Genomic DNA, 14264 nt, shown 5'->3' on the forward strand with positions numbered 1-14264 from the left:
AGAACCCGGGAAGGAAAATGTGAGGACTGTAGTAGGAAAGCAGTTTACGGGATTTGCTGTTCAGATGCGAGCAGTAGAACTCACCTTTCTCCTGTCTCGCAAGCTCTGATATGTCGTCTAGATGGGCGTCAAAAAAGGGAAGGAGATGTCGTGAAGTATGCGGGGGACTGAGTGTTAGAAATGATGTAAATTAAAAATTTGAGTGGTATAAATATAATATTAATATTTAATATCTATTAAATATGTAAAATAATAATAAGATAATGATATGTATGTACATTTTTCTAAATATAAACATAAATAAATTGGGCCTAATCTTATAATCTAAGCCGGATGCCGAACTCCCGGTTCGCTATTCGTCGTTCCACATCTCTTCATGCACGCGGCACACAGGTAGCAGGCGAAGGCTCGAAGATACTCTCGGTTACGCTTCTCGTGATTTTATCCTCTGTTCATGTAGCTAACCTCGCTCACGCTTCGGCCTTGCGGTTCGTCCTTCGCGGCCCTCTGAATTGTCGCGGCCTTGCTCCCTCCGGCGACCGACGACGCTATCCTGCTGTAAGAGGTATGCTTCTTAAGGTTCCTTCTCTTTTTTGTTTACAATATTTTTTTTAAATTAGAAAGATAGACGGCTTGCCCTAAAAAATCTAGATGGCATTTCTGAATCTGTTATGTGGATGCATATATAAATATTTAGGGAAATTTACATACATACCACTATATACCTCTTATTTTACATATCTAACACCTCAAACATTAATATTACACTTATACCACTCAAATCCCTAATTTACATCATTTCTACCACTCCGCCTACCGCCTTCCTCACGACGTCAATTTCTCCGCTTGGCGCGAATCTGAGAGGAAGTTAGGGCGAACGAACTGGATGGAGGAATCTGAACTCGCAAAAGGGGAGCAAGGTGAGTTCTGATGAATGCTTTCATTTTATTCTAAATGATTTTGTTTGCTCGGTGTTTGGCTAGTTGTTCGTCACCTAAATGAGGCTTTCTAAGCTTTTTTTTAATGTATAAACTGTGTTGAAATGCACATAAGCTTGGTGGGTTTCGTTAAAAATTACCGACTTCGTTAAAAATGCCGGACTTCATTCCAAATCACCTGTGAAGATATAGAGGGTATTATAGTGATGAATCTGCTATTTAACTTACGGCTAAGAAATTCAAAATATATGGAAATTTTTCTTGACTGAAAAGCCTCTACAATCCACAGGAAAAGCTCTGCTAAGAGCATAATAAAAAATGGAATAGGATGGATAAAGCTCTGCTAAGGGCATCATCAAAGTAGCGTCCTGGGAAGGATCAGACAAATAATATACTTACAAATGAATAAACAAGCCCTCAGATGACGAGAAGAAAGACGTCCGATATAATACTCGCCAAATGCTGTGCGCAAAGAGGAGTTTTCAGCGGGAAGAAAGACGTCGTGAGGAAGGCGGTAGACGGAGTGGTAGAAATGATGTAAATTAAAGATTTGAGTGGTATAAGTGTAATATTAATATTTCAGGTGCTAGATATGTAAAATAAGAAGTATATAGTGATATGTATGTAAATTTCTGCTTTCTAATTCGTTTAGCATTGATTTCTGTTGGGATTGCTACTTTGGTTTTCAGTTGGGTTGATAAATTGCTAATTAGGCTTTAACAGACAGAGATATACTATTTACTAAGCAAATTGATTTTCAGTTAGATTTCTTTAGTTGACTTTTACAGTAAGAGATAAATGAGTTCATATAACTCTTAATTAAGCAAATTGATTCATTTGTTAATTGTTATTCTATTTCCTTTCTCCAACTTTTTGATGGAAATGCATAATATATTTATACTATTTTTGAGAACCTTTAAAATAAGGTCAATCTTGCATTTGCAGCATATCGTTTATATTACCAAAAAAGCTGCATTTAATAATTTTTGAACTTCATTATTCTATTTATCTTTAGTTGGTAATTTAAAGTCTTACTGATTTTATATATTCACCAATAGTTTTCTTTAAAATGCATCTTCTTTATATAGCTTATTATGTATAAGTATCCTAGGAGTATTATATTACGAGAGAATATCATGGAGATAAATTTTTGACAAAGGTAACTTTTACAAAGCCATCATTGAGGTAATAATCTTGTATGTTTTTTAATGTTAATTCATTGCTAGAGAAATGAGGTGCTGAGTTGGACTTGTGGCCAGCTTTTTATGAATAAATTAGCAAACGATTATAGTAAAAAAATGATTTTGATGATTGATATTGAAAATAAATTTAGCTTACTTGGGTAAATGTAATGTAGGGCTAAATAAAGGATTTTGATGTAATTTTTTTATTCACATTGTGTTCTTTCATGGTCCTTGTTAAATTCAGAGAATTGGAGAGAGAAAAGGCTTAGTTTTATTATACAAAATTATTCCTATTTATAGATCTATACAAGATATCTTAATAAAAAAATAACTAAATACGGAATCATGCATAATTGTCTTAATATAATCCTTCCCAAATCAGCCACCTTAATATGTAATGAGATCGGCATGATCTAGGTGAGCCTCCCACGGATCGCCGTGCTGGTCGTGGGACCAAGGGCCAAGAGACCATTGAGATTTTATCTCTCTCCTTAAAGCTAAAGAATATAGATCTGTCATTCCAAGCTTGGTAATTATGCCTAGAAAAGTAGAGTTATCAAGTCTCTTGGTGCGCCATAGAGTTCTCCATTTGGTTAAAACTTTGAGAGAAATTAGCGTCAGACAGTACGGTGTCAATGGGTAGTAATGGATATTATATTAAGCAGAGCAGCAATGAAGGCTGAATTGGTTATAAATAGGATAACAACCACAATGGAAGACCAACAATGAAGGCACAACAGTATGAAAGAAATATATTTTTAGGGTTGCGGCAAGCTTCAAAGACAACAACATAAAACACGTCTCAAGCGGCTCAGTACTTGGCATGCAAATCTCCTTCCGTCCGATTGAGCTATCCTTCACCCCAATGCAAATGAGTCTTTCGACTCTGCCCGAACACTCCTGTTCGATCGACCCCATATAGACATATACAAGGCCTCCCTCTTATCTAATCGTGGGAAGGAGTGCAAATCATGCACTTTTTCTTGTCCTAGCCCTAGATCCTCATGAGAGCGAACTCTCAACTCTTTCCATATGCACGCAAGCAGAGGCTCAAATTCTCTCGCTTCTGCTTGGTCAACTCTGAACGTTGCATGCGAGAGGAGCCCTTCAGCTCGAACTCTCCTTGGTCTTAGACGCAAGAAGGAAGCAGAAGGACCAATATTTTTTTAGAATTATGGCAATGAAGGGCTCACCCTCGATGTCCACGATCGACTCCCTACTTAGGGAAGTAGCGTATTTCACCATCTGCATGCTCACCAACTCTTCGGTCACCATAAGCACGCATTGGACCGTAACAGTGAACTGCCTTACCACCAAGAAAGCCATCTTATTCCCCATTGCTTGCATCATTTGGGAAACTCCTAGGACCGTTCTATCAGCGAGCTTCGAATCTAGTGAATCAACTTCAGTCGAAATTTGTCCTACAAGATTATCAATGGCGATTTCGTCAGCGACAATGAAGAAGGTAAGAATGTGGGTTACGAAGTAGCATTTGTCCGATTTGAGGGATTGATCCGAGTGGCGGAGATCTTGTGAGAGGTCGACTTATTCTATTGTCTAGAAGGGGGCTGTAGCCTTTCTGTACATCTCCTAGATATGAGTGTAGCGGATCGGGAATATGCAAAAGCGGTCGGGATTTGGGGCATGGAGGGGCTCTTCGAGTGGAGGATTTGATGGTGTGTACAATAGCTCTTCAACTGTTTGTTCCTTGCTCGGTTTCGCTCCAACGCACGTACGAGAGCCGCTTGTCTCCGCTCAAGCATGCACGCACACAGTTCCTATTCGCTCCCTCTCTTAATTCTTTTCTTCACTCGGTTCGGCCCCCACGTAGGCACTCACGAGAGCCGCACACAAATGACCGTAAAGGAGATGCCCTCTCACTTGCATCCATTTATCTTTTGCATTAGTTTTTTAAAAATAATAAATTTGTTTGACTGTAACTCATAACGAGTTAATTTCATATCAAACGCATCTATAAGATCACTATAAAAAAGCTCATGCTAGTAATGACTTTGCACATGCCCCCTTGAGTAGATGTTTATCTTGATTGTAATGATAAAACAATATTGCGGTTACATCCTGTGATCAAATATCCTCCAATAGCTAGGCTTATGAGTTTTGAGCCATAAAATGTACTTGATATAACATTAAGCCCTTATTAGCTAAACTAAACTAAAAATGTGATCCTTCATTGAACTTTTTTTTAGGTCTATAAATCCCCCATTAGATAATACTACCATGGTTGCTGACGAGGATCCTGATAGGAATCCGATCTCTACGCAGCTAAAACAACACTAACGAAGAGAAAACTCAACAAAAATCAGTGAGAAAGAATGAGATTATGAGCTAGTTTTATTGATATCGGCTCAACAAACCAAGATACAAGTTAATATACTATTCAAGAGGTAGATCGACTCTCCATAATCCCTAGGCACCCTAGGAACAACTTGAAAGAAAACTACTGCAAACACAAAATCCTCTCCTCCCTATAGAACAACCTAATTAATTCTAAATAAACTTTCCTAATTTTCTCTCAAATCTAAATTCAAATAATCTCTCTTTCCCTAAATAAACCTTCCTAATTTACTCCCAAATATGATTTCAAATTAGCCATCTTTCTCTAAATAAACCTTCCTAATTCCCTCCCAGGTCTGAATTCAAATCAACCATTTTCCTAAATAAACCTTCCTAATTTCCTCTCAATTTTTATTTTCTATGGTAAGTAATTAAAGGTAGAATTAATCCCCTTTGAGCCTCCCCCTTTCCTTGCCCTAGGACTCTTTCGCTCGCCATTTATACTAGCCCCTTTACTGGGATTGGGTTGATTAGCTGGACTGGTTCATCCGGTCTATCAATACTCCTCTCCCAATGAGCCATTTTGTCCTTAAGATGGAACAGAGGAAACTATTGCTGAATCATTTGATATGATTCCTATGTTTCTTCATAGTCAAGCAGTTTCTTCCACTCGATTAACACTTCTCTAGCTCGTCCTATTGTTGAGCGAACTCTTCTTACTTCCATTGGCTTCAGGATCACCTCTATTTCTTCTGTCAAGGTCATCGATAGCATCATAGACGAACTGTGGTCACCAATAACTTTCCTTAGCTGGGGCAAATGGAATAATGGTTGTATAGTGGAAATAGGGGGTAGTTGGAAATGATACACCATGACACTAATTCTCTCCATAACCCATAAGACACAATATCATGGATATAACTTTTCATTTCTTCTTCGAGCTGAGGTCATCTATTTGGAGGGTCGAATCTTCAAATACACTTTATCTCTCACCTTGAATTGCACATCCCTTCTATACCCGTCAGCTTGCTTCTTCATAATTTGTTGTGCCCTCAGTAGGTGCCTCTTTAGCTCTCCCAATATCCTATACCGTTCCTCTAACTGCTTTCCACTAATCAAACTAGAGTGCTCTTGGTCTCATAGCATATCAGGTGAGGGTCTCTATCATAAAGGATTTTGAAGGGTGTAATCTATGTTGCACTATGATAGGATGTATTGTATAAGTACTCGACCCAAGGTAACCACTTCACCTAGGTCTTGGGTGTTTTTGATACAAAACATTTCAAATAAATCTCTAGACTCCTGTTCACCACCTCAGTTTGCCGTTTAGTCTGTGGATGGTATACTGTACTTCTCTTCAAAATGGTCCCCTGCATCTTGAATAGCTCTATCCAGAAGTGGCTCAGGAACACCTTGTCTCTATCTGACACTATGGACTTTAGAATTTCATGTAGTCGGACCACCTCTCGAATAAATGCTGCTACCATTGAAACCGCCATGTATGGGTGTTGCAGGGAAATGAATTGAGCATATTTGCTCAACCTATCCAGTATTGCCAAAACCATCGAAAACATCTTTGGTTTTTGCTAACGTTTAATGAAATTCATGGTTATCTCTTCCCATACCTCTAGCAGAGCTAGAGGTTACAAAAGTCTTCCTGGAGCCATTGCCAATATTTGTGCCTCTAACAGATATCCCAGCTGGCCACCAAAAATCCCACTCCTTTACCTTGGGTTGCCCTCACCTTAGTTTTGAGTGAAACTATCGTTTTAGATAGGCTAGGACCCCCCCTAATAACCACTCTCATCCCCTCAACCTTGAACGCCATTGTTAGTGCCCTCCAATCAAACTTGGTGTTCCCCAACTTCTGCAGCCACTTCATTCCAAGTATCACATCTATGCTCGCCAAATCCAATGACAAAAAGTTTTCCAATACCTGAACCTATTGGAGGATTAGGAACACTCTTTTGCAAATCCTCTACTCTTCTCTAATTTTCCTGTTCCCATCATAACCCAAAAGCCCCTCATGTCCGCTAATTTCAGTCCCAACTGATCTATCATCCTGTTGGAAATGATGTTGTGGGTAGCTCCACTATCCACCAGTACTACCACCTCCTGATGCCTGATCTTTCTCTTAACCTTCATGGTGTGGTTTGGTGTGAACCCGATCACTGATGTATGGGTACCTCTGCAACATCTAAGTGCAACTTATCATCTTCCTTCTCTACTTCCTCCTCGGGAGCATCTTCCTCCTCATTGTAGACTATTAGGACCTGTAAAGAATGGTCCTTAAAATGGTGGTCTGGAGCGAACTTCTCATCACACCTAAAGCATAAACCCTTTGCCTTCTTCTCCTAAAATTTTGACTCAACCAACTTCTTGAAGTTCCCCATTGGTCGTACTCTCTAACCTCTATCCCTCGGGGCTACCTTCTGAATAGGCACCATTTGCACCTTTGGTGCCTAAAATGTAGTGGTTGTGCGATAGGAGAATATCGAAATGATGCCAGGGCTACTCCTCTACAAGGAGTTTTTATCCTCCACTAGCTTTTCTAACTCCATAGCCTCTCTTAAGCTATGTGGTCTCAGTACTCAAACAATTCCAAGAATATCAGGCTTGTGCCCCTTCATAAAGTTCCTCTTTAGCACATTATCTGAAAACCTTCCCAATTTTCTCAATAAGTACTTGAACTTCTTCTGTTACTCTATCACCTTCCTCTCTTGCACTAGAGCAGAGAACAATTCATAGAAGTCTCCCTTATTATTATTATTTTTTAATTCATAGAAGTCTCCTTTATGACTAGTTTGGAGACATTATAGTAAACAGTCTTTGAACTCCCTCCATGATCGGATCGGATCTCGCAAGTCTCTCCATTAATACTAGGACAAAACCTTCCCTTCCAGACAAAGAGCGGATGCAGTGAGTTTTTGATCTTTTGTGAACCGATTTATAGTAAAATATTGCTCCACCCTATAAATTCACCCGTGAACATCTTCTTCCTAAAAAAATCAGCATCTTCAATTTTCTCACCCTAGGCTTGCCATCGTCCCAATAGCTTCTTCCTTCTTCAGTATAGCAGATGTTGTGACCCCTCCATGTGTCCCACCACCCCAAATAAGCTCTTTGTTCTTCATCATCCCAGTTTCTTTGCCGGCCATACTCTTCATCTGTTCCCCTCCTTAGAAGTGGCTTCAAAGGTGACATCTCATTTTCTTCCTCCAAAATTTTTACCTCCTGATTTTCCCTCATCGTCCCTATATTAAGGTTTGAAAAAGGATTCATGTAGCCGACCCCACGTAGTGGTATAAAGGCTTGATGTTGTTGTTGTTGTTGTCCCTATATTAAGGTTTCCCACACTACTTTGTCCGGTCAATGATCCCCTTGTCTTCGATGATGCTGTATTGGCTTGAAACTCTAACATCCTTTTGTTTGATTAAAAAATGTAGTTTTGGAAAGTATTAATTTTCTTTGGGAATATTTAATTTCTGGAATTTTGAAATTGAACGCGTCATTATGAATAATATATCACCTCGGGAGGTGAACATATCATTCCCTAATGAGGTCAAATTACAAAATTTGAATTCATCCTGATTATTGTAGTCCAACTGAGGAGAAACAACATATGATCTCGAAAGATCAAAATGATGTTCAATCAAATGTTTGACTATAATAATTTGGATAAGAGATCATTAGTTTCATAATCAAAATCACGATAGTAATTGATATATCAATCAGAGGAAAGAAATTATCAATCACTATCGATCATTTGAAAATTGAGATAACGATCGTTGAATTTTAAATTTCCCAAAGAGAATTAATTAAAGGTTTTGAATGAAAACTTGATTTTTGAAAAGTTAGATTTGGGTTTCTAAATCTCTTACTAGCACAAGCCCTCGTAATTAATTACATCATAGAAAATTGAAATTTGATACGAATACTCAAGATTAAAATAGCGGTATAAATTCTATTTAACATTTTTAAAGCTGGATGTCAAAGGAGATAAATGTTGGAATTTCAAGTGGGATTGGTTTAAGGTTGAACATTTATTTCTGGAGTTAAAGGAAGAAGGGTAGGAGGTGTTTTAAGATTCTAAATTACTTTAGAAACACCCCAGCCTATCCTAGTATTGGGCTTGAATTTGATTTAAGGAGATTTAAGTTAAATGGTCAATTTTATTAGAAAGTTGAGATTTAATTCCTAGATGTTGAGGTCTTATAGCCCGAGCTTGCCTCAGAACCTAAGTCTACATTGGGTACTGAAAAAGCTAATGCAGTGCAAATTTAGACTTACCCCGGCCTAGATTGGGGAGCCAGCTAAACCACATAGGCGCTTTAAAAATATGTATCCGATCAATTAATGTAGAGTGGTAGGGACGTTAATTAGATTAAGTTTGAGGAGTTGGGGCCGACATCTAGAGCAGATCCTAATTGATGCAAGAGCACCAAAAAACTAGAAAAAGCAGGCAGATCCTAATTGCAGTCAACACATCAATCAATAAATAAATCAATTAAATTAATAGCTCAAATTGAATGTCCATATGACAAGTGCCATTTATTATTACATCACAGAATTGCAGAAAAGTAAAGTGGCCGGGCACCACTGACAACAACCCGGATTTATAATCTTAAGACTCAAGTGACTTTGAGATTTGAGATTCTTCTCGTTATTCACTTTTTCGTCTTCTCACGAGCATCTTGATTCATCGATTCCGGATATCCAAATGAAAAGAAACTCCCCCTTGGATGGGGTGTTATCTTTCCTCTTTGCATATTTGAAAAGTATCCTAACTTAACTTCCAAATGGAAGAAGACTCTTCCCTTTTGGGATGTCTTCTCCCATTTGAAATTCAAGTTGGATATTAATATCCCAAACTCAAATCACTTCAAAAATTTACAATCATATTATAATCAAATTATATTAATCAAAATTAAAAAATCTATACTCGATCCTGCAGGGTTATCCTAATAATCAACAGTTATATATAATCCCAAACAGTTATATATAATCCCAAACAGTTATAATCAATCTCAAGCAGTTATAATTGATCTAAAGCAGTTGATATATTTAAAATTTAAATGCTCAACAGGGTGTAGTAAATAAATAAACAATTAATCAATTCTAATCTAGCAAACAGTATGCAGTGAAAACTACAGAAAATACGGCACACAACTGCAGAAAAGTAAACACCGGCCTAGCCTAAAACTAGAGTTGGTTGTCCTAGCAAACCATCTAAAGTGTGTGAGGTAGGCCGTGTGGTTTGGATATGTCCTATAGAGGGAAATTTGTTAAAATTGTTTAAGGTTCGATTGGTTGAAAGGCTTAAGGGAAAATTTAGGTTTGAGTTTAAATATTAATGACTTAAATTTAATTTTAAAATAGATTTTAATTGTTTGTTGGATACCACCTTTGTTGCTCACCGAGGCCGTGAAATTTATTTCACCTTCTTTGGGGCTTTGTTAATAGCCTAGTAGGCCTGAGTTACCCAGTGATACCCAATATGAATAAGTGATTTGATTTGACTTAAGATTTAAGAATTTATTAATTTAGTTAAAATTTGGTTGGTTGCTGATTTTTAAAGTTTGATTAATTTAAATTTTCCATTAATCGGTTCGTAGCGTTGTGCCACCAGGCTCGAGGAACAAAGCCTCCTTAGGACACGTAGCCCTGCAGCTTGGAGTAGTCTAGCCAATAAACCAGATTAATGTGGTTAAATTAGGGATTTTAAATGGTTAAATAATTAATAATTAATCTATTTTAAGGTTTAACACCCCTTAGAATCCATTAATTCATGGCGTTGTGCCACCATGCTCGAGGAATAAAACCTCCTTAGGACACGTAGCCCCGCAGTCCGGAGTAGTCCAGCCAATAAACTTCATCTTTAGGATGGTTGTTATGTTTTAAAAGGTTGGTTGAGTGTTTTAAACATTAACTTAATATTTTCTGGAGTTTGGAGTTAAATATTGAATTTTGAATTTTTTTGGATTATTTTAATCATTTAATTAAGGGGTTAAAAATTGAGTTTTTAATTAAGAGTGTTTTCTGGAAAATTAATATTTTATTAAAATATTAGACCTTAATACAATCAGTTAGACTGTAAGTACGCTGAAATTTGATTTTTCTACATTTTATTATGAAGGTTCGAAGTTTTAGCCTGATTTTGACTTAAGTTGACCGGTTTGTTGACTTTTTGACTTTGACTGATTTTGGAAGGTTTGAAAATTTTAATAAACATTAGACTTAATTTTGAGTTGAATGTAAACGAATTTGACTGATTTGGATTTTTATTTAATTAGTTATGAATTTTTAAACTTTCGGGATTTATTGAATTTTTAAACTTAATTAGAGGGATTTTCTTAATTATGCTCCAAATGAATTCTAAATTCCTTGAAATCAACTCCAAAGGTCAGTAATGACCTAAGGAGAGATTCCCAAGTGTTTGAGAATTTTTTGGAATTTTAAATATTTTTTAATTAATTAAATTAGTTAAATATTGGTTTTCAATTAAAGTTAAATTAAGTGCAGACTTGCTATCAAATTCAGTTGGCTTCAATTTTCATTGATTAAGGGTTCAATTCTGGTCAGTTATATGGGTTGTTTGTATTTTTTGGGTTTAAATTTGATTTATTAGAATTTCCGGAAGGTGTAATGATTAATTAAGGGTTTAATTCTACGAAAATTAATTAAGGGGCTTAATGAATTCAAAATCAGTGGGGATTTTTCTATGGGCTGTATATGTCGTTATGTTCAAATGTTTAAAGTTTTGAGTCAAAAGGATGTGTATCCTAATTTCTAGAATTATTCTAAATTTTCTAGACAAAGGTCCTTAATTATTATCCTTAATGATGTCACTAAGTTTAAGTGGGTTTGAATCAATGTTTTAACTGACCCTTAAACTTAACATATAAGTAAACATATACAATCAAACAAGTCCTTAAATCTAGGAGATCCCTAGACTAAGTGCGAGTGTGTGCCACCTAAGCATGCATGGATTAACATAAAACATACAATTAAATATAATATTAGTGAATAATCAAAAAATGATTATTCACTAATCATCCCCATTAATTCTATTCAAACATGTCTAATCTAGGTTTAAAATCATAATGGATCTCTCAAAGGTATGAATTTAAATTCATATAATTTTAAAATAGATTTTAAAATATATGTATGTATGTATATAAAGATAAACCTATATATAAATATATATTTTAAAATAAGATAATTAAAAATATTATCAAAATTATTTTAAAATATCAATGAGAGATCCTCTGGTTTTTTTAAAGTTATTTGAAAATAAATTTTTAATTTTCAAAATAATTAATATAATATTTAATTGTATGTTTTATGTGGGACAGGTCTACTGAACGACGTGATCAGAGTCGTTGATCTTGAGATCAGCGGCTCAAAAAATGTGCCATTTAGCACAGTTCGTCTGAAGCCCTAGATAGAGTTTTTTGAACATTTCTCTCAATCGGATCGATGGCTTTTCTTAAAATTTTAAATATAGAATAAATAAGTGAACAGAAATAATGGGGATATATTTTTATAGCCTAAGATGCATTTAAACGAAATCTATTTAACCTAAGTGTCATAAGCTAGGTTTAGGATTTTCACCTTGATTTTTGGATGGATTGAACCGTTTATAGAATTGTTGCATTTGTAGACTGTCCACGCTCCATTTTGTAGAAGAAACCCTAGCCTGAAACACCTCCGATCGAGAGCTTCAAGCCTAGGACGGATTTGACACTTTGCTCGCCGGAAAGCTCACCGGCGGCGACTTTGACCGGCTGGTTTCTAGTCGGGAGAGCTTGAGGGGTCTCTGGAGAGCTCAATAAAATCGAGCTTTGGGTTTGGGGCGGCTTGAGTGGAGAGAGAGTGTATATGTTAGAATGATGGCTCAAAATGGAGTATTGCCCTATTCAAACTCCATCTGATCGAATGGAGGGTTGAAATTCATTAAGGGAGCTCCTAGATGATTGCCATCTGTCCTTGGGGTGGTTGGGATGGCAGGGAATCAAGAGGACAAAAGAACATGAGGTGTAAAGCCTCTTTTGTCCTTTGGAGCACATGGCTTAATCAAGAGCCATTGGATCTTGAATCAAAGGCTAGAATTTGTCTCAAGAACATTCCAGAAGTTGATTAGGATTAGTTGAATGGCTGTCTTTGGAGTAATCTAGCTTAAATGGGGATTTTAACCAAGTTTGACCACCTATAGCCTTGGTTTGACTGTTTGACTAGTCCCCATGCCACATGGCAGCTGAGGTGGCATGGGAAGGGGCTTTGGGTGCTGGATTTAGGACTTGAAGGGAATTTAAAGTTTGAAGATTGAAGTTTTGATGAATTAGAAGGATTTTGAAAGGGTTTGACCATATGTTGATTGGTCAAATGAAAATGTTAACTGCTGAGGTGGCAGCCAAGTGTCCATTCCAGATGTTTGGGAGTTGTTTGGAGGAAGTATAAAACCATGGGTTGAAGCTTGAATGGATATAAGGGATTTTATATGGGTTTGATCAAGTCAAAATGAATTGACTTGGTCAAATTGACCATGGTGAGACTCCAAACAAATTTGATTATGTTTGAATCATGAATTAAAGTGGGTTTGAGAGCTTAAATGATTTGAAATAGTTAAATGGGTTGGAATGACCCATTTAAACTCTTAAGGGGCATTTGAGTCAACCTAGGTTAACTTGGTCAACTAGGTTGACCCAGGGGGTGGGTCAAGGCTTAACAGGTTTGATTTGATATTTGAAACTTGCTGGAAGTGGTTCCAAACGATTTGGAGTTCATTTCGTTTGAAATGGGTATTTGAATCCCATAGGGGTATTTTGGTCAAAAGGTGTTGACCTGGTTAACCAGGCTTGACCAGGGTTTGGGCTTGAGTCCAATGTGTTCCTAATAGTGATTAAGATACATTGGAGAAGGTCTTGGGGTTTGATTTGAAGAGGGCATATTGAAGTATGGAGAAAACTTCAATATTGCCCTTAATGGGTATTTTGGTCATTTTGACCCCTGGTTAACTAGGGGTCAAAATGGGTCCACCAAAATGTAGTTTAATGCTCAATGGGTCAGGATTAAGGGTTTGGAAGTGATTGGAGGCTTTGTAGAAAGCTCCAAGGTCAAAATCCGCTGGATGGTTGGTCCAGTGGCATATGCAGTAAATATTTGAAGGTTTTATAGCCTTTGGATTTCAATTCAAATTCTGGGGTTAGAGACCTCATAATGGGCTCAAATTTGGTGGGTTACCTTTAGAGACATGTCTTATCACCATACAAGTGATAGACTCTAAATCAGAGATCATTTGATTGGGTTTTGAAGTGTTTGAAAAATTCTTGGAAAATGATTTCAAGATGGAGCATTCAACCTTGGATTTGAGTCTGGATTGATCTAAGATCTAGGTAGATCCTAAGGTTTGGATTAGTCCTAGTGACCTCATATAAAAATGAGGTCAACACCTTTTCATCATCTCTTCCAGATTAAAAAATCTGCCATCAATTGCTGAAGTTCGCTGTCTGAATTTGGATTTCATATTTTCAACTTCCCTATCAAGCCTTTCCTCTAATGCATCAACCTTTTTAGCCGCCATAGGCATCAAAAAAGGTGCTCTGATACCAATTTGATAGGAATCCGATCTCCGCACAACACTGAAAAAAGCAATAATGAAGAGGAAGCACTATAAAAGTCAACAAGAAAGAATGTAATTATGGGCTAATTTTATTGTTATCGGCACAATAAACCAATATACAAGTTAATCTACTATTCGAGAGGTAGATCGACTCTTCACAAATCCTAAGCGCAGCTAGAAACAACTTAAAAAAAAAAGACTGCCAACATAAAATCCCCTTCTCCC

General features: G+C 36.9%; 1 protein-coding gene across 5 annotated transcripts in view; it reads left to right on the plus strand.

Moving 5' to 3' along the window:
• Positions 1 to 14264, plus strand: part of LOC110101389 (beta-galactosidase) — a 115931-nt gene that overhangs the window by 2611 nt on the left and 99056 nt on the right. For 2 of the 5 annotated variants that reach the window (XM_028693345.1, XM_028693349.1), the window contains exon 1: positions 347 to 565. The exons of 1 other annotated variant lie outside the window; for it this stretch is intronic. The gene's annotated coding sequence lies outside the window, so the exon portion shown is untranslated. Of the gene's footprint in view, positions 1 to 345; positions 566 to 14264 lie in introns of those variants that run through there. 2 more of the 5 variants (XM_028693348.1, XM_028693347.1) reach the window with 2 other exon arrangements.

Source organism: Dendrobium catenatum, unplaced genomic scaffold, assembly GCF_001605985.2.
Source record: "Dendrobium catenatum unplaced genomic scaffold, ASM160598v2 fragScaff_scaffold_264, whole genome shotgun sequence".
NCBI classification, from domain to species: Eukaryota; Viridiplantae; Streptophyta; class Magnoliopsida; order Asparagales; family Orchidaceae; genus Dendrobium; species Dendrobium catenatum.